Genomic DNA, 22041 nt, shown 5'->3' on the forward strand with positions numbered 1-22041 from the left:
ATATCCAATGTGCTGATTGGTGAATTTTAGATTTTATTTTATTATTTTATTTTTTTTAGGATTTGGGTGAATTTTATAATTTAAATATGCTTTTATGAACATGTACAGTTTAATTATTCTTTGTAAAATATTGAATTTGATGGTTTGATCAATTTTTATTTTTATTTTCTGTTATGATGTTTTTGTGAATGGAATGTAAATAATCAGCTCTTAGAGAGTGAGAGACGGCACCACCATCGGAAAAAATAGAAATTTTTAATATTTTTATTAATTTTGTTATAGGTTTTACTTTTTGCGACGACATTATACTGTCGCAAAAAATAGAAATTTTATTATTTAAAATAAAAATTTTATTATTTTTAATATTTTTTGCGTCGGCACCACACCGTCGCAAAAATAGTGTTTTTTTAAAAAAAAGACTATTAGCGACGGTATTTTTTGTCGTCTCAAATAACATTTTTAGCGACGGTAAAATAGGGCCATCGCAAAAAAGTCAAGAAATTTCAAACGTTATTAGCGACTGCACGGTGCCGTCGCAAAAAGGTAAAAAATGCCGTCGCAAAACATTAGCGACGGCACTTACCGTCGCAAAAACTCTTTTGCAACCCCTGCAGTTGCGACCCCCCTCTTGCCGTCGCAAAAAGTCATTTTGCCGTCGCAAAAAGTATTAGCGACGGTATTTTACCGTCGCAAAAAGTCAATTTTTTTGTAGTGACATACGGGTCGGTTCGATTTGGGAGTGAATTCGCTAGGTAATTGAGTACATTTGTGTAATTCCTTTATGTCTTCTTAGTGGATTGTTTTGTGATTTTTGTCCGTAATTTTTTTATCACAATTGAAGATGCTCTAATTGTAATTTTTTCACGTTAAAATCGTTACGTTGATTTGTCTTAATTGTTTGATTGAGATTGTTATTTACTATTTAAAATTCATACATAATTATAAATTAATATCTCTGAGATTTTAGATTTTTCACTTCTAATCACAATGTAAGCAGAAAGTCACTTATGTATTTTTATCCTATAACATAAACACCCACCAAAACATCCAAAAAAATTACTCTTATCATATTCAAGTGTAGCCTTACGCCCCACTTTTGAAATAATTGCCAAACCAAAAGAGTAAAAAGTTCAGGCTATAACATGGCCAAGCACTCCAAAATATTTACAACCAAACCCCAGTTAAAGCCATGGAGGAGAGAATCACAATTTGCATACAAGCTCATAATAAGATTCCAAGATGGGCATAAATGACCATTATCATTTTGTTGATGGAATGTAATCATGAGATCACCAAGTTCTTAATACGTAAACCCCAAATTAATAAACGTGTTAAACCTACTCCACTAAACCTAACCCACTACACCACTACCACCTCACCTACTCCACTAAACCTAACCCACTACACCACTACCACCTCCATTTCACCTACTCCACCACTCCACCTCCACTTCACATCTCCTATATAATGTACATACAAACAATCAATAATCAATCAATATATACACAATTTATTCTCTCTTTCTTTATACATTATTTCTTACATTTTATACATTATTTCTTACATGGTATCAGAGCTATAGGTTAGCTCTTGGTGATCTTCACCTTCCGGCGGGCGGCAACCTTGCCTTCACCGCCCGCCGGACCCCAACCGTGCCAATTGAAACCTCCAACACATACCTCCTCTCCTTTCACCTTGGTCTCTGCAACCTCACTCTGTAAAATCACCACCACCATCGGCGTCGTCCAAGTCGGCAACGGTAGCTTCGGAAGCTACCGTTCTTCCATCATCGTCGCCTAGCAACGGTGGCAGGTCCAATTCCTCCAACCACCCTCCATTTCTGCTGCCACCAGTGCGCACTGTCATCTCCTCCTCCTCACTCACCTCGGTTGCTCCATCTTCTCATCCACTACCAGCACCACTCCGATCACCGCCACCGCATCTGCCACCGTGAACATCCTTACCAGTTCAATCATCAACCCCAAGCCTCTCCTATCACTATTGTTCTAACAAACTTTGATTTCTCTCACGCCCACAACAATCACCTCCGTATGCCTTGCAAAAATCAGTGCTACCTTGTGCACTCTTCCCACACCCTTCGGATTTGCATCACTTGCTCCCACCGTGACGGACACAAAAGTCAGTCCGTCCTCGTGCACTCTTTGTGCAGTCTGGCACAGCACATCGCTTACCACCCCCATGTGCACCACAGAATTGGGTCCCACGTGGTCATCAGCGGCAAGGAAGACACCGCCAACAACTTTGCCACAGACCTCTCTCTCTCTCTCTCTCGGGGGCAAAACCCAGCTTGCTCACAGCCCATGGCTGCCACTCCAGGCGCCGTCGTTGTCACCGGCGACCAACACCACCTGCAGCCTCATCTCCGAAGCTCTACACCACCTGCAGCCTCGTCAATTGATCTCTACCCAAGGACACCATCCACACACACACGGTAGACACACACATGCACACACATGAAGCCACAGATCCACATCCCAACACACACGGCCGACACGCACATGCATACATAGGAACTCATTCACACACCATCACTGGTTTTTTAAACCGTTCTTTTATTTTTTTTTATCTTTTTTTTTTGAACATTACACCACCGCCCACAACACCTTTCCTTCACCTTTTGCACCCCTCTGATCATTATCCAACTAATCCACTCTACCATAGGTCCCTAACTCTTTTCTTTTAAAACTCATTCTTTTGTTTTTTTAAAACAACTCCTCCTCCCCGAAAGACATAATCATCATGGTGAGCATACACCATCCTCTACAATAATAATTCTCCACACACTCACAATTTGACCCATTCTTTTTATTATTATTATTTTTTTTATATATATATTTTTTTTTTTCTCTTTCATCCCACCGTTTCAGAACCCATTAACAGTCTGTTCCCCACTCCCACCTTTATTATTTTTATTCATCATTATATATTCATCATCCCCATGCTCATTTTCACAAAAAAAAAAAAAAACAACAAAAAAAAAAATTTACAAATTTGTACAACAACCCATATTTCCTTCATCTCAGGGATCCACCCCGATCACAATTTTACACACCAAAAAAAAAAAACAAAAAACAAAAAACAAAAAAACAAAAAAAAAAAAAAAAAAAAAAAAAAAAAACCACAAACAAACATCCAAAGCTTTGTTTTCTTTTCTGCAGCCGGCCACCCACCGCCCTCACTTCTTTGCCTATTCCGCTGGTCTTTTCTTCTTGCCTCTGTCCTGGGCGGCCCTTGACGGTGTTGCCTCCGTGTTTCCCACTCCACTGGGCACGATCACTCCACCCTGCTCCTCCACTCCAGCATAAGGCGGACCTCCAAATCAGAACATCACGGTGGCCTTCCGCTTCAGCTCCTTGTTTTCCGCCTTTAGTACACTTATCTCTGCACGCGTATCCTTATACATGCCCTGGAGCAGAGCCAGTTGGGCGTTTAACTGCTGCACTTCATTTGTCCTACTCTGCAGCCGGTGCGACAAGTTTGTGACCGCAGTCATGGTCTCTACACATGACTTCAATGTATACTGATTGGCCTCCACATCCGATTGCACTGCCATTCTTTGCTACACCGACCGCATCAGAAAGTTCAACGGAGCAAACTCAGGGGCACTTGGTTGAGGTTCACGGGCACCCGCACCAGTTATCTCTCTTGTTGACTCGTTGAGGTCGGGAAAAAGAGTGAGCAGACCACGGGAAGACGAGGCCATTTTCTGGGCAACAGCGTATTACAGAGTGTTACAGAGTTTCTCTCTCAGAAACAGACGAGTTTTTCAAAGGATTTTCGCAGGTTTTTTGTCTCAGCCTCTGCCTCGGCCTCAGCCTCCGTCTTGGTTAAATAGCCGAGGCAGCCACGCGCATCGCGCGCCACTTGACGCTCGACGACAACCTGGGCGCGCCTTTTGATGGCATGCCTTTTGATGGCACACCTTTTTATGGATTGGGCACGCCTTTTGATGGCACGCCTTTTGAAAAATGGCGCGACTTTTGAGGGCTCGATATATCTATCTACATGTATATCTTTTGGGCAGCCTATCTACACACTCATACAGTGTCTTCTACAACAGTCTGCTTTCTCGCTCCCTTTGTTTCAACCTCAAATAGGTTTCTATCTTCACACCTATTTGAGTTTGAGGGGGGGTTATACATATATCATGTATCATGGTGAGCATGGTTACACACCATGGGAACCACCCAAGCCACCCCATGGCGCACTCCCTAAGTCGCCCCCTTGGTACACCACCACAAGCTTCTACAACGGTCCAACATGACCCCGTAAACTGTCCCGACATTTATTCCGGTCAGCTTCTACTACGGTCCGACATGACCCCGTAAACTGTCCCGACATTGATTCCGGTCAGCTTCTACAACGGTCCGACATGACCCCATAAACTGTCTTCTACAACGGTCTGACATGACCACACAGTGTCTGCTACAACGGTCCGACATGACCCCGTAAACTGTCTGACACGACCATACCGTGTCTCCTACAACGGTCTGACACGACCATACCGTGTCTCCTATCCTGTTTTGTTTTTATTTATCAGTTTACTTTCCTGTTTTGTTACTCTTTCCAAACTCAAGTTGGTTTGTATCTAACCTCCGTGAGTTTGAGGGGGGCTGTTAAACCTACTCCACTAAACCTAACCCACTACACCACTACCACCTCACCTACTCCACTAAACCTAACCCACTACACCACTACCACCTCCACTTCACCTACTCCACCACTCCACCTCCACTTCACATCTCCTATATAATGTACATACAAACAATCAATAATCAATCAATATATACACAATTTATTCTCTCTTTCTTTATACATTATTTCTTACATTTTATACATTATTTCTTACAAAACGAATTAAACAAGAAAAACAAAAGGAGAGAAAGCTGAGGCATGCTAGCTATAGCTCTCCTATGGTTGGACTACTTGTATTTGTTGCTGCTGATGCTGCATTTTCTTCTTCAGACTCACCTGGGAACATGATCGAACCACTTCTCCAGATAGTGGGACAATGGGGATGTTATCGTAGTTGCATATCTCGATTATGAAGCCATCCGGGTCGTGGAAGAACAGTTGATCGATGTGAATCCCACCTTCTTCCACCATCTGCCTCATGCATTCGATTCCCATTTCCTTCAGCTTCTTCTCCATCATTGCCATGATCTCACACTGCAATGACACAGAAAACAAACTGCGTATCGTTTAACTAATTTGACAGCCAGTTCCACATTCTGATCACTAAGTTGCTTAATCTCATATACTGTATACAACATAACTAATCAAAGAGAAATACTCCATCCCCAATTCATCATCCCCAATTGCACCTCAAACGTGGAATTTAAGGATACAAAATTAGAAGGATGTAACGCCATTCGGTATACCAAGATCAACAATTCTACCTCCTCTAATTTATCATCTCTAAATAACGATGTGGCATTGTTCGACCTAATAATAGGATAGATTTTATGGGTAATAAATTAGGTGTCTCAACCATTTTTCATACCCAAATGTCAACCCGTGGACAACCTATACTCCTTCAAATTCTCTACAAGTTGTAATTCTCAAATCAAAATAGGAAATTGTCATGCATCAAAATTCCATTCATTCTGATTGATTTAGTTTTTAAAAACTGCTTATAAATTTTTTGTTTTCCAAATTTTTAATCAAATTCTTATTTCAACCTGTTTTAATTAAAAAAAAATTAAAACTCTGAAAATAAACCAGAAAGTAAAAAAATCATTAAATATGTTATTTTTTGGGTACCTATTGAATCTTGAAAGTAAAAAAATTAATTAAAATATTAAAAAATTACCAAACAAATATGAAAAATAAAAAATTCAAGCATCTACTTTAATCAAAAAGTCAAACAAAATGATTATTTTTAAACCTATCAGAACAGCATAATGTACACGTCCTGTTATGTTGATTCACAAGTTAAATTTAAAAATAAAAATAAAAAAACAAAAACAAAAAAAAAACAAAAATAAAAATCAAATTTTTTTCTGTGTTTTTGGCATGCAACCTAATAGAGCCAAAAAAAGTTGGAGAGAATCATCCTTGTCTTCATGTTGGGTTCCTTCTGTAACTATTCAGATACTGATTATTGTCATCATCCCAAGTTAGTTCAAGAAAGTGACAAATTACATATAAACATAATGAAAATAATAAGAACATATTACAATTGATCAGATTGAAACTTGAAAGTACCTGGAATGAAATATGATTGTCCTTGGGATTGATTTTGCTTTTCTTCGTCATATGTTCTGGGCAAGGTTCTGAAAAGCGGTTGCGGTCGCCGTAACGGTGGCGGTGACGCGGTTGCGGTTGCGGGGTGTAAAGGCCGTAGTGTAACGGTTGCGGTAACCGGAACCGTGAATTTTTTTATTTTTTGCACAATTTGAAAAAAACTTACCGATACGCATATTTTTTTTCCATGATCATATTTATTGGGTTAAAAATAAATATTGATCAATTTTTGTAAATTTTTATGTATGATTCAATATATTTTATATTTTTAAATCACTATAAACTGAGTTTTTTATATTTTATTTTAATAATTAATGACTTTATATTATATAAAAAATCAATCACTAACTATTATATATAAGATAAACAATGACAAAAGTAAAAGAATAAATAAGAGCCTAAATATATATATATATATATATACATATTTTAACCAAGCCAAATAGATAATGACCACACTTATTATTATTATTATTTTCAAACAATATATAGATAGACACAAACAAAATGGTTTAGTGATAGCAGCTGAATAGAATAGCATAGGTCTTACAGTTTCAACAAATCAATGACATATTCTTCATCTTCCCTTTTCTCTCCCTCTATCTTTTGCTCCTCCATTTTCTCTCTTTATCTTCCCTCTTCTCTCTATCATTCTTCCCCCATTTTCAGCTTTTTTTTGTGTGTTTTTTCAAAAGAAACAGTTTGGAACTGTTACGTAACGGTGTGTAATAGGCCGTTACGACTGTTACGGCACCATTACGACCGCTACGACAGTTGCTACGGCCAACACACTTGTGAATCTCAATCACACTGCAAAAGCGGCCGTAACGGATGGCGGTAACGGCCAAAACCGTTACGTAACGGCGTTACGTAACGGTTGCGGCTGCTTTTTAAAACCTTGGTTCTGAGTCTTCTGATTGCAAAAGATGTAATCCATTTTATAACTGAACAACCTACATTAAAACCCAGAAACCCAAATCAATCAAATCAGCAACAAAAATATTTTCCCGAGAAAATTAAAAAGAAAAAGTAGGAACGCCATTATTCTAAGTGGGTGTTTTCTTACCAAGCTCCATCAAAATTAAACGAGTTGGGTCTTCTCACTGGGACGAACCCAAGAACATTCGTGTAGAAATCGATGGATTTCTCGAGTGATCCACAAACAAGTGAGACGTGATTCAGAGAGGTGAGCCGCAAAGGGTTTTCCAGATTTTCCTTCATTTTCTCAAGAAAGTTCAAAATTCAAGATTCTCTCAAGAAAGTTCAAAATTCAGAAAATAAAGATTGCCGGAACAGAGAAGAAGAGAGAATCAGAGACTAAAAAACACAGAGAGAACAGAGAGAGTGAGAAAAGTTGCTGAGATAGTCACGAAATTCTATGAAATTGGAAGGGAAGAGCCTGGTTTATAGACGACGTGAAAGGCCTTCGTGTCCTCCACGTATGCATGCTTGCATGTACACGTGTCAGATATACTAGGAGACATTTGACATGTTGCTGACTCAGATCATGAGACCTACCCCCGACTGAGTAATTGTCATGGGTGTCATTTAGTAAAAATTTGATAAATTATTTGAAATTCTTAAAATAACTCTTTCATGTTAGTGTGGGCAATCATTAATAATAACTGTTTTTCCTTTTTTATGATGAGGGACTTGAATTAGTTTATGTGTGACTTGACTAGTCTCAACGTGTCGTGGCTCAAAGGAGTCTAAAGAATTATATCGCCTACAAACTAAAAAATAATAAAATAAAATGATATTGTTATAAAAACAAATATAGTTACGTGATCTTCTTGACTTGTATAATAATTTTTGCTTATAGTAATATTATATCTCACTAACTTAAAATTCTAAAACCAACCTCTAATAACATGATAAGATCTTATGGCATATCACTTGGGTTAGTAGTCAAAATTGAGGTAAAAAAATTTTTTTTTTTTTTTTTGTGTGCTTATTTACCACTTCCATGCTTGACACGTAAGCTGTTCTTCTTCTCCGTTCACAAAATTCAATCACAACTTTCTCTTATGAGGTTGGGTTTACACATTTGGTAGGAACCATTTCATTTGAGGCGGTTATGTCCAATTTTAAGATTGAATTTTGTACATTTAATTTTTTTTAATAAAAATTATTACACGTCCTCAGTTTTTTATCATTAAGAATTTTAAAAATAATTAATATAGAATTAATAAAAATAAATAATATTATATTCAAAACAAACAAAAAAAAAATTGATATATATTATAATCTATTATGAGGTGTCAATGGTGTTTCTTTATAAATTCAAATGTAAGTTAAATTTACTTTATTAATAAACTACATGATAATTATTGTACGGTGCAGCTACGTAGCCCGAATTTCACTCGGCTCGAATGGTCCGAATGAGTTGGCAAGGGGTTGTCTTCTCCTTCGCCCAGTCGCACACCTTCATGCAAGCACGCGTTTGATTTCCAAAAACAGAGATGAAGTGAGAATAGAGAGGAAAACAAAGACGAAGCGGGAGTAGCGAGAGAGGAGGACGAAACTGTAGCTCGTGACCTACTGACCGAGTTATGTGCCACTGCTGATCACCGGCCTAGTTGGTGCTGCTCACGATCAACCTGGGTGACCACCGACGACCACCAAAATTATCCTTTTGCCGCCAACACCATCGGCCTGTTCGTGAATCGCATTTCGACTGTTAGTGGAGGCAACTCACGGGTATGTGTGTCTTCAACTTCAACTCCTTCGCTCCCTCTTGTGTAATTTGTATATATATATGCCTATGAAATGTTGGAATGATTTGCTTGTGTAATCTGCAACTCACGGGTACCTAGATTTTCTGTTATCAAGGTGTTCGATGATTTGCTTGTGTTGAAATGGTGGAGTAAAGATCTAGGATAGTTAAGGTTTACAAACATATTGATTAATGATCTGAAATTTGTGGGAGAAATCTTCAAACAAATAGAGATTTTGTAGGAGAAGTCTTGAAACAAATTTAGTGTTTGAAACAAATCATGTGGAGTTTAATATCAGAACCTCATATTAAATGTTGGAAAATATTTGAGGCCTTCTTGAACATATTTTGCTTTGTTTGTTTGTGTTTTCCTATAAGGTAGTTTGTTTTTAGAAAATTTTCCTAATAATAGTTGTGAAAAACTATTCAGTAGATATAAGTAGAATGCATGTAAGGTTGCAAATACAAGTAAAATGCATGTAAGGATGGCCCAACCCTCAATGGGGCTTAAGGAAAAATCTTAATAAGAGGCCTTCTTGACCATTTATTTTGATAATTTAATAACACATGTTTTATAGCAATATTTTATTCTAATTAAATAGTACATGTTTTATTATGATTATTTTGGGGCTATTAATAGCAATGTTTTATTCTGATAATTTTGGGGTTAAATAATACATGTTTTCTTTTATTTTGATAATTAAATTTGGGGCTATTCATAGCCTTTACTATTACAAGTTTTTGGATACTATTACAAGTTTTTGGAAAAAGAGACCTTTTCTTTTTGCTTTTTAAATTTTTAAATCATTATGTGTAGACAAGGAAATTTTGTTCTTTATTGGGCTTTTGGACACGGAATGTTATTTTAAGTTTCTACTTGAGTATGTAAAGCTTTGGAATTATTTAGGATTGTATACTCTTTCTCATTGTGAATCTATATTCAAATAATACTTCATTCAATGGGATTGAGGAAGTTGAAGAACCGGCACTACAACAAAAAAGGCCTTTGGTGACAGATTGATTTTGTCTCCAAACATCAAAATTTCGTCACTAAAGTGATCTGTGACGAAAAAAATTTGTCACCACGTTCGTGGCCTATACGTCGTCACAAGAAGTACCTGGTGACGAAAAACAGTTTCGTCACCTATTTTTCATTTTTTGTGACGAAATGTTTCGTCTCCAAATGTTGAATTTTTCGTCCTCTAAAACACCAATTTCGTCACCAAAACTAAATAATATTTTATTTTAATTATTTTTTGCGACGAAATATTTCATCACCAAATATATTTTAGTGACGAAAGTTTTCCTCACCAATGATGTGGATTAAGGTGACAAAAAAATTCGTCACTAAAATGAGCAAAAAAGAAAAATTATTTAATGACAAAATATTTTGTCACCAAATATTTCAATTTAGCGACGAAATATTCAGCAAATGTGACGAAATTATTTGTTTCATACTATATCATTAGTGACAAAATTATTCGTCATGTTTTTTGAAAACTAATAGCGACATTTTTTATTTCGTCACTAATAAAAATTAAAAATTTTGAAAATGAGAATACTATTTTCTTCCGAAATTTTTTCTTTTCAGTAACAATTCCCTGCGCATTTCAATAACCTGTTCAATAAAATATCTATTACAAATTAATACAAAAATCTGTTCATTTTCATAAACATCACAATCGAATTTTAGCACTATCCAGAAAAATATAATATGAACTGCATGCAGATTATAAACATGTCTCCTAATATCCACAGAAAACGCCTACTAATATCCACAAAAATATAATATCAACCGTATGCAAATTACCAAACACATCTCCTAATATTCAACAAAAAAACATGTCTACTAATATCAACAAAAATAAAATATCAAGGGCAGATTACCAAACATGCCCGTAATACTAACAAAAATATTTATTTACAACACAACCAAAATACATGTAAGGTAAAATGAACAAAAACACAAAATGAGCTACCATCGGCCCTCCAAATTACCAAACACGTCCATATCAAATCTCGAATCTGCAAAAACGAAACACAAAAAAAAAAATGTCAGTTGGACAATTATTATCTTATCCACAATATAAACAATTTAACATGCATTTTTGGACTTAGTTTTCAAACCGGGAGTCCCGTGCTAGTTCCGTTAGTTTCCACAACTCACATTGGTCCCTCCCAAGGTGTTTGAGGTGTTCCCCGGGCCGTCTCGTGGCTGTTGCACGATTTTGGCCCCTGAAGGCCTATTTTCAAGCTTAAGTGTGGAAAAGTGCATATTTGGACTTAGTTTCCAAACCGGGAGTCCCGTACTAATTCCGTAAGTTTCCACAACTCACATTGGTCCGTCCCGAGGTGTTTGAGGTGTTCCCCAGGCCGTCTCGTGGCTGTTGCACGATTTTGGCCCCCGAAAGCCTATTTTTAAGCTTAAGTGTGAAAAAATGTATTTTTTGACTTAGTTTTCAAACCGGGAGTCCCGTGCTAGTTCCGTAAGTTTTCACAACTCACATTGGTCTGTCCCGAGGTGTTTGAGGTGTTCCCTGGGCCGTCTCGTGGCTGTTACACGATTTTGGCCCCCGAAGGCCTATTCTTAAGCTTAAGTGTGGAAAAGTACATTTTTGGACTTAGTTTTCAAACCGGGAGTCCCGTGCCAGTTCCGTTACTTTCCACAACTCACATTGGTCTCTGCCGAGGTGTTTGAGGTGTTCCCCGGGCGATCTCGTGGCTGTTGCACGATTTTAGCCTCCGAAGGCCTATTTTCAAGCTTAAATGTGGAAAAGTGCATATTTGGACTTAGTTTTCAAACCGGGAGTCCCGTACTAGTTCCGTAAGTTTTCACAACTCACATTGGTCCATCCCGAGGTGTTTGAGGTGTTTCCCAGGCCATCTCATGGCTGTTGCACGATTTTGGCCCCCGAAGGCCTATTTTCAAGCTTAAGTATGGAAAAGTGTATTTTTTGACTTAGTTTTCAAACTGGGAGTCCTGTGCTAATTCCGTAAGTTTCCACAACTCACATTGGTCCGTCTCGAGGTGTTTGAGGTGTTTCTCGGGCCGTCTCGTGGCTGTTGCATGATTTTAGCCCTCGACGGCCTATTATCAAGCTTAAGTGTGAAAAAGTGCATTTTTGGACTTAGTTTTCAAACGGGGAGTCCCGTGCTAGTTCTGTTAGTTTCCATAACTCACATTGGTCCCTCCCGAGGTGTTTGAGGTGTTCCTCGGGCCGTCTCGTGGCTGTTGCACGATTTTGGCCCCTGAAGGCCTATTTTCAAGCTTAAGTGTGGAAAAGTGCATATTTGGACTTAGTTTTCAAACCGGGAGTCCCGTGCTAGTTCCGTAAGTTTCCACAACTCACATTAGTCCGTCCCGAGGTGTTTGAGGTGTTCCCCAGGCCGTCTCGTGACTGTTGCACGATTTTGGCCCCCGAAGGCCTATTTTTAAGCTTAAGTGTGAAAAAGTACATTTTTTTACTTAGTTTTCAAACCGGCTGTCCCGTGCTAGTTCCGTAAGTTTGCACAACTCACATTAGTCTGTCCCGAGGTGTTTGAGGTGTTCCCCGGGCCATCTCGTGGCTGTTGCACGATTTTGGCCCCCAAAGGCCTATTTTTAAGCTTAAGTGTGGAAAAGTGCATTTTTGGACTTAGTTTTCAAACCAGGAGTCCCGTGCTAGTTCCGTTAGTTTTCACAACTCACATTGGTCTCTGCCGAGGTGTTTGAGGTGTTCCCCGGGCTGTCTCGTGGCTGTTGCACGATTTTAGCCTCCGAAGGCCTATTTTTAAGCTTAAGTGTGGAAAAGTGCATATTTGGACTTAGTTTTCAAACCGGGAGTCCCGTGCTAATTCCGTAAGTTTCCACAACTCACATTGGTCCGTCCCGAGGTGTTTGAGGTGTTCCCCAGGCCGTCTCGTGGCTGTTGCACGATTTTGGCCCCCGAAGGCCTATTTTTAAGCTTAAGTGTGAAAAAATGCATTTTTTGACTTAGTTTTCAAACCGGGAGTCCCGTGCTAGTTCCGTAAGTTTTCACAACTCACATTGGTCTGTCCCGAGGTGTTTGAGGTGTTCCCTGGGCCGTCTCGTGGCTGTTGCACGATTTTGGCCCCCGAAGGCCTATTCTTAAGCTTAAGTGTGGAAAAGTACATTTTTGGACTTAGTTTTCAAACCGGGAGTCCCGTGCCAGTTCCGTTACTTTCCACAACTCACATTGGTCTCTGCCGAGGTGTTTGAGGTGTTCCCCGGGCGGTCTCGTGGCTGTTGCACGATTTTAGCATCCGAAGGCCTATTTTCAAGCTTAAATGTGGAAAAGTGCATATTTGGACTTAGTTTTCGAACCGGGAGTCCCGTACTAGTTCCGTAAGTTTTCACAACTCACATTGGTCCATCCCTAGGTGTTTGAGGTGTTTCCCAGGCCATCTCATGGCTGTTGCACGATTTTGGCCCCCGAAGGCCTATTTTCAAGCTTAAGTATGGAAAAGTGTATTTTTTGACTTAGTTTTCAAACTGGGAGTCCTGTGCTAATTCCGTAAGTTTCCACAACTCACATTGGTCCGTCTCGAGGTGTTTGAGGTGTTTCTCGGGCCGTCTCGTGGCTGTTGCATGATTTTAGCCCTCGACGGCCTATTATCAAGCTTAAGTGTGAAAAAGTGCATTTTTGGACTTAGTTTTCAAACCGGGAGTCCCGTGCTAGTTCTGTTAGTTTCCACAACTCACATTGGTCCCTCCCGAGGTGTTTGAGGTGTTCCTCGGGCCGTCTCGTGGCTGTTGCACGATTTTGGCCCCTGAAGGCCTATTTTCAAGCTTAAGTGTGGAAAAGTGCATATTTGGACTTAGTTTTCAAACCGGGAGTCCCGTGCTAGTTCCGTAAGTTTCCACAACTCACATTAGTCCGTCCCGAGGTGTTTGAGGTGTTCCCCAGGCCGTCTCGTGACTGTTGCACGATTTTGGCCCCCGAAGGCCTATTTTTAAGCTTAAGTGTGAAAAAGTACATTTTTTTACTTAGTTTTCAAACCGGGTGTCCCGTGCTAGTTCCGTAAGTTTCCACAACTCACATTAGTCTGTCCCGAGGTGTTTGAGGTGTTCCCCGGGCCATCTCGTGGCTGTTGCACGATTTTGGCCCCCAAAGGCCTATTTTTAAGCTTAAGTGTGGAAAAGTGCATTTTTGGACTTAGTTTTCAAACCAGGAGTCCCGTGCTAGTTCCGTTAGTTTTCACAACTCACATTGGTCTCTGCCGAGGTGTTTGAGGTGTTCCCCGGGCTGTCTCGTGGCTGTTGCACGATTTTAGCCTCCGAAGGCCTATTTTTAAGCTTAAGTGTGGAAAAGTGCATATTTGGACTTAGTTTTCAAACCGGGAGTCCCGTACTAGTTCCGTAAGTTTTCACAACTCACATTGGTCCATCCCGAGGTGTTTAAGGTGTTCCCCGGGCCGTCTCGTGGTTGTTGCACGATTTTGGCCCCCGAAGGCCTATTTTCAAGCTTAAGTGTGAAAAAGTGCGGAAAAGTGCATTTTTGGACATAGCAATTCTTTCAAGAAGAACTATGTTTGATTAAATGTACAAATGGTATACACCATTATATACTAACATGATTCTCATCAACTATCTGTAAATACTCTGTATCCTTTTTGTAAGAAAGAGAAGAGAGCAATTCTCGCAAAAAGAACTGCTCATATTTTTCACCTAATAATTAAATCCTTGATCGGACCTTAAATATACTCAAAAAATTGTGCATTAGATGAATAAAATCAAGGTCCATGAACTCCAAATGTATTTTTGAGAATCATTAGCAAGCTTGAATCGTTTATCAAAAGGTAATACCTGAACTGAACCTTACGGTTTCAGCCTATCAAGTTATGGCAGGTAGAATCACAAGGATATGCACAGTCAATTTCCTTGGTCACCCTTCTTCCAAAGTACCAATCGCCTACTGCTTCTGCAATGGTCTGTAAGAAATTGACTGGTTGTTACTCACTATGAAAACTTCATTAGATTTAAATCTCATTATTAGAGATGAAATTAGTGATATTAATAATAGTCAATGGTGCATAAATTTTTGCAGGGACTAATCACATCACTAAAATGGCAACCTTAGATATTCTATGCTAATAGAACAAGTAATATTCAGTCATGAACTATAACACCACACCATGGCATGCTTTGTCAACTTATTACATTATATCAGTCATAGATTATGATTTCTAATTAAATTTGTACACACACAGGATTGAATCATTCTATGCATGGGTTGTAGAATATTTGACATGACTATGACGCATACCAATCTAGTTTTACAATTTTTTTTGGATATGTAACTTTAGATCAGACTTTGAGAGCTGAGCATTCATTTCATAAGTGTATTTACTTGTCATTGGTGCTTCATAAATGGACAAATACAAAAGAGGAGAAAAGCACGACTAGAAAATGACAGCAACTTATTAAAGCTATCATATCCACCAAGGAAAGGGGCTAGTTTGTAAACCTTATTGTGCACTCTAGGGGAGTCTGATGTTAGCCATGTATCTTGTGACTCACTTTGGCAATGCGCAAAACATGAGTTTATGAACCCCTCCTCTTTTTGAGTATTTAAAAAATAAACTCAAAGCTGCAAGCATATCTTTCCGAAACCCTGAAGAATAGAAATTTTAATAAACATGTCTATCATAAAGGATAACACATATTAAAAATTACATGCAAAATTTATGAAAGTTTTATATTTAATATGAGAGGTATGCTCTCTAAATTGAAGATAATCATCATTAAAAATAAAAATGAAAAGAAAAAAGAAATTTTAGAAAAGAATATCGAAAGCAATTGAAATTTAAGAATGTAAGGACAAAAAATAACCTTGCAAGATATTTGTCTGGTTTGTATTACATGCCGCTGGATTAAGCCTACAATGATTCCAATGCCCACTCAAATCAGCAGAAGGTGGCACCAATATGTGATGGAACTGTGATAAGAAAGTAGTACTCATTTTTCACTATTACCTCAGAAGCACTGAAAAAATATATATCATAGGACTTTAATTTATCTTACTTAGTACACATCATATGTTGAGTTTAAGATGAAAAATGGTGTCCTGATGTATTTTAACGCATACTGCAGACAGAAACGCTGCCAAAAAAATCATGTCAAAACCATGCCAAGCAAAGTTGTGTTTTTAAGTTGAGTCAAGGAACAAAAAGAAGCACATTAGAAATCGTACTTGTTTTGGATAATAAAGAGAACCTGTGCAATTTTTGTCTAGATTTTGTTCTACACCCTGTCAAACAATTTTTTCACACATAAACAACGATGACAACGATGAAAAACATCAAATGCAGTAGAAATTTAATAGGAAGTGTTTAATAGCTTCTAAAGGCAAATTTGGTGCAACCTCGCTAGTTTTCACTTTGCTGAAATGCACGATAAATTCCATAAAAGAAGAACAAAAAGAAATAAAACCTTCTTTAAACAAAGATGGTATGGTGGAATTGGCAATGGCATATGGCTTGCCAAAGCATCCAACCCATCCCGCAGTATTTTAGCTCTGATACCATGCTACATTGTCTTAGATAGAACTCAACCCCAAAAGCTATCAATTTGAGGTGAGAAGACCCTCATGGTTATATATTGCACATTATTTTTTTACCATGTGACATGGGACTTTCTTACATTGTTTTCAAGGCATAAGAAAACATAAACAAGTTAGATTGTGGGCCATAAATGAACAGAACACAAGAAATCGAAACACGAGAGCAGGCATGAGTGATGAGCAGGGCAAACCACAACATTTTGTTTATCATCACATAAGTCTACCTTCAGTTACTCTAAGGAATTAGCCGAGTGGTAAAAACTTAAAAGATAAGATTCAAGACCTCAAATTTGAGTCTCTCAAGGGACCTGGAGGTTAGATCATTTGTTAACTTCTAGTGTCAGCACATCCCTTAGGTGAGTAAGGTAATCTTCTAAAGCTACAAAGTAAAAGTTCTTCTTGTTCATGAGCCCCAATAATAAAAACTTAACAAAACACTTCTTATCCAAAAGGCCCAATGAAAAAGGAAAACAAATTCTTACATAAAAGCCCAATAAAAAAAAAATTGTTCCTCGTCGAAAGATCCCTATGGTGAAAACAGTAAACACCACTTAATTACTAAAATAGACGTGCAAGGAAAATGAATGATAGAACAAAAAATTACAATGTAATAAATTAATAAATATTATATATATATATATATATAAGAGTCCTATTTGAGATTTCACCCAAGGCCCCGATAGTATTGGGCTGCCACTGCTTACTATAGGGGGAGCAGTCGTTACTAAGGTGGTTTGGATTATGATATCTTGTACATTCAAATGAGGCATTTGTTTACTAGTGTCATTTTCCATAGAATTAACTATAATTGGATAGTAATGCTTCACAGAAATAGAATAATCGAAATTTATTATCCATATCATATAAGCACCTACTATTATCTCAACTGGAACCATTACAATACTTACTTCTTCATATGGAAAGATTTACCAGTAAAGAAATAAGATCGCTATAGAAGGATCTACTAGTGTGATTCAAACTTATGTCTCTTCTGCAAAGAAAAGGCCAAAAATTAATTTTTAAAAGAGGGAAAGATAGGATACAAAATTACAGATTAAATTTCTATTTGAAGGAAGGTACTTACATTGAAGAAAGATAGGATACAACAAATCGTTAAAAAAAAAAATAATGGCACATGATGTATATTATACATTGAGTTATATTCAACAAATCATTAAAAATAAAAAATAATGGCACATGAATCTATGTGTATACATTGAGTTATATTTAACTATTGAGTTATATTCAACAAATCATTAAAAAAAAAATAATGGCACATGAATCTGTGTGTACACATTGAGTTATATTCAACTATTGAGTTATATTCAATAAATCATTAAAAAAAAAAAAAATAATGGCACTTGAATCTGTGTGTATACATTGAGTTATATTCAACTATTGAGTTATATTCAACAAATCATTAAAAAAAAATAATAATGGCACATGATGTATATTATATATACATTGAGTTATATTCAACAATCTGAACAATAAATCAACTATTGAGTTATATTCAGAATCTAATTATAAATAAAATATTCAATATGAACACAGAGTAGGATTTGTTACAAGGTTCATATGTGGGCCTCATAAATTTGAAAAAGAAAATGATGAATGATTCTACAAAGTTCAAAAGTATTATTATTACAAAACTAAATTTCCTAGTTGAATTGTTGTCAAGAAAATGGAGGAATATGCAATAAGTAAAAATTTGAATTTTTGTGATGTCAATGAGGTTCTGAAAACTCCAAAGAACTCAGCATTACAATATCAAATCTGATTGGCTATGTTGCACAACAAAACCGGGCTCAATTAATAATTCACAGTATGTTTCTTCGGCAAAAAAAAAAAAAAAAACACAATCTTGTTCCCCAACCCCCTTTGATATGTCTGTCTCTATATCTATATCTATATATATTGGTGTCCATCCATCTCCTTGGGATTATATGATCCAAGCTTGCACTATTTTCCACTTAGCCTCTTATATCCCTAAGTTTCAAATGCAATTCATGACAAATTAGGCACTCTATAACTGATGTAGAGATGCGTATGAAATGAACGAAAAACACAAAGAAAACAAGAATAATATTTTATATATTTCTCTAAATTTTATTACTAAAAAGATAATTACTTAATCTCAAAATCTTACATCCTAATTTATAATAAAAAAGAAAATCATGACTGTGTCAATAACTTCAATATTGGGCTAAATGGAATGCATCATATTTCATGCAATTCAAATAACTACTTGAACAGCAAAGGTCTTTTTCTTCTCATGTGGTTCATAATCATACAAATCTTAAATGTTCAGTCATTACCAAAACTCCGATTCGAATTACAATCAGAAAGTAAACAAAAAAGTAACTAAAGAAAGAATTAGGATGGAGAAATTAAACCTAAATCTTTCCTCTCCAGAAACAATACTTTAATTTACTTTCACAGTATCTTAATCAAATTACAAGGTTCATATTGTCCAAGAAGAAATTTGTTTTTGATAAAATATCAAATTACAAGGTTCATATCTTAATCAAATTACAAGGTTCATATTCAGAATCTAATTATAAATAAAATAGAGCAGGATATATATATATATATATTATATATGTATACCAATATAATGTATACAGAACACAGAGTAGCAAAAAAAAAGAAAGAGAGAGCATCGAGAGAAAAGAGCAACGAGAGAGAGAGAGACTAACAGATCAGCGGCGGTGAGAAGAGGAGATGAGATCGGCAAGGGAAGGAGAGGCTAGATCGGCACAGCAGCGAGGGGCGGTGAGGAGAGGAGAAGCTAACAGATCAGCGGCGGTGAGGAGAGGGTGACGGCGGTGAGCAGAGTGAGCCAATCGGCGATGAATCTGTGTCTGAATCGATGAGGAGAGTGAGCAGCGGCGTCGCCTCTGTGTGTGTGTGAGAAATAGGTTTGAACCGATAAATTATTGTGTGTTTGAGGCGCCGAAACATTTTTTTTTCCCGCCTAAAATATTTAATAACTAAATTATTTATTCGTGACAAAATTATTTCTTCACCAAAAATAAAAATATTAGCCACAAAAATTGTTGTCACTAAATGATATTAAAATATTAAAAATTATTGGTGACAAAAATATATTCGTCATTAATAATTTTATAATTGGTGACTAATTTTTTCGTCACCAAAAGTCTCAAAATTTTGGCACTCTCCGAAAAAATTAGCAAGAAAATATTTGGTGACAAAAAAAATATAAATAATGACAAAAAATAATTTCGTCACCTAATTTTTTTATTATGATTTAGATTGGTGACGACATTTTATTTTTGTCTCCAAAAATGGTACATTTGGAGACGAAATATGATTTTCGTCATTAAAAGACACGTATTTCGTGACAAAAAAAAAATTTCGTCATTAGTTTTCATGTCTAAAGACTATTTTTGTTGGAAAAAGAGAGATTTTCTTTTTGCTTTTTAAATTTTTAAATCATTATGTGTAGACAAGGAAATTTTGTTCTTTATTGGGCTTTTGGACACGGAATGTTATTTTAAGTTTTAAGCTACTACTTGTGTATGTAAAGCTTTGGAATTATTTAGGATTGTATACTCTTTCTCATTGTGAATCTATATTTCAATTTTAAGCCACAATGGACATAGATTCAAATAATACTTCATTCAATGGGATTGAGGAAGTTGAAGAACCGGACAACAATCTTTCATTAAATGAGAGCGGTGAAGTTGAAGAACCGACGAAGGGTATGCATTTTAGCTGTACACGTTTTATGCAAAATATGCAAAACACCTAGGATTTGCTATAGCTTATAGAACACAGAATATTGGAGATGATGAGGAGGTAAAATACTTTGAAATTGAATGTGCTCGGGGGCGAACGAGAACAAAAAGATAAGAAGTAAATCCTTTGGAACCATCTTTGTCATCAAAGATTGAATGTAAAGCAAGGGTAAGAGCTAGTCTATAAAAGGATAGAATATATAAGTTAACCACAGTTATACTTGAGCATACTCATGACTTGATTCCTAGTGACTAGGGATGGCAATTTGAACACGGCCCAATGGGGACCCGACCCCTCAGCCTCGAATTGAGCGGGTTTTCCCTGAAAAATACCCCCGACGGGACGAGGATAGTATTCAAAAATCAATTCCCGAACAGATTCGGGTCGGGGACGGGGATAAGTGTCCCAGCCCCGTACCCGGCCCGTCCCCGTCCCTGTTCCCCGGCCCAGTTTATCCCCGATGTGAAATTACTATTTTACCCCTATATATATAATCAAAGCATAAAAACCATTTCCAAACTAAGCAGGTCTCACTCACTTCTCTCTCTAACAACCATGTCTCTCTACCGCACTCACTGCCTTATCTCTCTCTCTCTCAGATCCACCACCACCGTCGTCCAGCTCCCACCACCACCACCACCACCACCACCACCACCACTGCCGCGTTTCTCATCCACTCCCTCTCTTCTCGATGTCGCCGACCACCACCGCCGTCTAGCTCGCACCACCACTACCACCACCGCGTCTCTCATCCACTTCCTCTCTTCTCGACGTCGCCGACCACCACCGCCGTCTACCTCGCACCACCACCACTACCACCACCGCGTCTCTCATCCACTCCCTCTCTTCTTGACGTCATCGACCACCACCGCCATCCACCTGAAACAGATTTTTTTTCTTTTCAGATCTGGTTCAGATTTGTTTCACAAATTTCAGATCTATTTCAAATCTGTCTCATTATACACAAATTTCATATTTGATTTACACATTTGTTGTTCTTGATGATGATGATGATGATGATGTTGTTCTTGATGATGAATTGTTGTATTTTCTGAAGGTTTTTTTTTTTTTTTGGCCGGGGAATGTTCGGGGTCGGGGAAACCCGATCCCCGTTAGAGGGCGGGGGCGGTGATAGCTTCCCCATCGGGGATCGGGGATCGGGGACGGGGAGTGTGATCCCCGGCCCCGCCCCGCCCCGTTGCCATTCCTACTAATGACTCACGGCATTTTGCAATGAATAAGAGGATTCGTACTCCTATGAAGAGGAGGCTAGAAATACATGATGCAGCAGGGATATGGGTGGCTAGGAATTTTCATTCCATAGTTGTTGAAGCTCGGGGATATGAGGCATTAACATTTCACGAACGAGATGCAAGGAATCACATTCAGAATGCTAGGAAATTGAGACTTGGGATAGAAGATACTGATTCTCTTACACTTTATTTTCATAACATGCAACAACAAAATTCGAACATCTATTCTAGAATTGACTTAGATGAAGATGGTTGCATGCGAAACTTGTTTTGGACGGATGTAAGGAGTAGGGCGGCTTAGAAAGCATTTGGAGATGTTGTCTCATTTGACACAACCTATTGTAGATCGCCCGAACTTCCTCCGCGCGGCCCCCTTTCGGGGAGGGCGCGAATTGGGTTCTTAGCTACTACAGTTCGGACTTCTGTCACGGTTCTGAATCTAATCACACAAAGTGCAATGTAAGACTGATAAATCACCAAA

General features: G+C 37.8%; 2 pseudogenes across 1 annotated transcript; both read right to left on the minus strand.

Moving 5' to 3' along the window:
- Positions 1–4932: 4932 nt before the first annotated feature.
- LOC114312286 (glyoxylase I 4 pseudogene) lies at positions 4933–6279 on the minus strand (annotated as a pseudogene).
- Positions 6280–10755: 4476 nt separating this feature from the next.
- On the minus strand, positions 10756–21059 carry LOC114303673 (pectin acetylesterase 9-like; annotated as a pseudogene). The gene is made up of 8 exons (XR_014356336.1): positions 20884–21059; positions 17476–17536; positions 16177–16233; positions 16008–16085; positions 15816–15921; positions 15451–15597; positions 14790–14914; positions 10756–11008 (listed from the first exon to the last, which is right to left on the minus strand). The product of XR_014356336.1 is annotated as a pectin acetylesterase 9-like (transcript).
- Between the last annotated feature and the right edge of the window lie 982 nt (positions 21060–22041).

The sequence above is a fragment of the Camellia sinensis genome, chromosome 15 (genome assembly GCF_055761805.1).
Source record: "Camellia sinensis isolate YWXY chromosome 15, ASM5576180v1, whole genome shotgun sequence".
Taxonomy (NCBI): Eukaryota; Viridiplantae; Streptophyta; class Magnoliopsida; order Ericales; family Theaceae; genus Camellia; species Camellia sinensis.